This window comes from Phasianus colchicus, chromosome 11, assembly GCF_987193195.1.
Source record: "Phasianus colchicus chromosome 11, bPhaCol1.hap1.1, whole genome shotgun sequence".
NCBI classification, from domain to species: Eukaryota; Metazoa; Chordata; class Aves; order Galliformes; family Phasianidae; genus Phasianus; species Phasianus colchicus.
Window position 1 is genome coordinate 9,992,128 of NC_143446.1, and position 1,438 is coordinate 9,993,565.

Genomic DNA, 1,438 nt, shown 5'->3' on the forward strand with positions numbered 1-1,438 from the left:
GGAAGGATGCTGTGCCTATTTGTGTGCCACAGGGTCTGGGGCAACACAGTCAACCTGACCCCCTTGTCTCTGGCCCTATGTCTGCTGGCAACCCGTGTCTTCCTGCCAGCAGTGCCCACTGCCTGCCCTCCTGCCCTGGTGCCCCCTGTCCCCGTGCCCTGTCCCTGTGCCTTGCTGACGCACACATGCCCACAACCCACAGGCACATGGGGCTGTGGTGCAGCATGAATCAGTGCCTCGGTCTAATTTTGGCCATTCTGCCATGCTGGGGGGTGACTTCCTGTCCTATCTCCAGGAGGAAGAACAGAGCTCCATTTATTTCCTCTCTCCACCACCCCACAGGCACAGTCACTCCAGCCCACAGCAGAACCTGTGGGCATGCTCGGTTCTATGCAGCAGCAGTTGGTTGGATGTCCAATGTGAGATAATTATGCCGAGTTCCCGAAATCCCCTCCAAATTCAGCTCCATGAGCTATGAGGGGACAAACGCTCACCCGCATCCCAAGGTGATTTCATCTGTGATGAGTTATTATCTGTGTGTTAATAGTGGCCCTGCTGCACGCCACCGGGGGGGCGGGAGGTGGAGCTGGGGCAGGATAAGAGCCAGGGCTCAGCCCTGAGCAGGGCAAACCCCATCTGCCACCCCTACACCGTGAGAGCAGCGGGGGACGAGGACTGCAGGAAATGGTGAGGCTGCACCTCTGAGTGGTGCTTTGGGGGGATTTACCTGGGACACGGGTCACAGGGGTTGGATGCTTTCTGCCATCACTCACCACTCAGTTTCCAGCTCATCCAGCTGCCTCTGGCTGCCCACTCCGGTGCTTTCCAAAGGGTTTCACCCAGGAGGTGGGGTGCAGGATGAGGATGCTGGCTGCATTCCACTGCTTCTCTCTGGATTTTGCAGCCAGCCCCGAGAGCAGCGCAGGGTCCCGCGGAGGAGGATGCTGAGGATGCCGTGCACATGGCTGCGTCATGCTCTTGTCACCCTTCTGCTTACTTTGGGCAAATCGTCCCATCTGAGAGGGCAGCTTTTGCCCCACAGAGCTGAGGGGTGGCACTCCCGGGGGGCAGCATGAAAGGAGGCAGTGGTGGCTTGAGTCCCAGTCCCACGTCACACGTTCCCGACCAAAGGGCAGCTGTGTGGGGCGGGGAGCGGCTGCGGGAGGAGACACTGTGTTGTCCCCAAGCTGCCATCACCACCCCATCCCTACGCTGCCACCACCCCACTGGGTGTGAATGGGACAGGGGACACCAGGTGGGGGGTGATGCTGAGTGCTGCGCTCTGTTCCTGCAGGCTGTGCTGCTGCCCTTCCTGCTGCTGCCATGGGGCGTGGTGCAGGGGCTGAGCCTCCAGCACGGCCCCGCTGTGCCCGGCGCCCCCTGGCATGAAGGTGGCTGGGACAAGGAGGGCAGCAGCGGAGTAATGCTGGGACTCCCT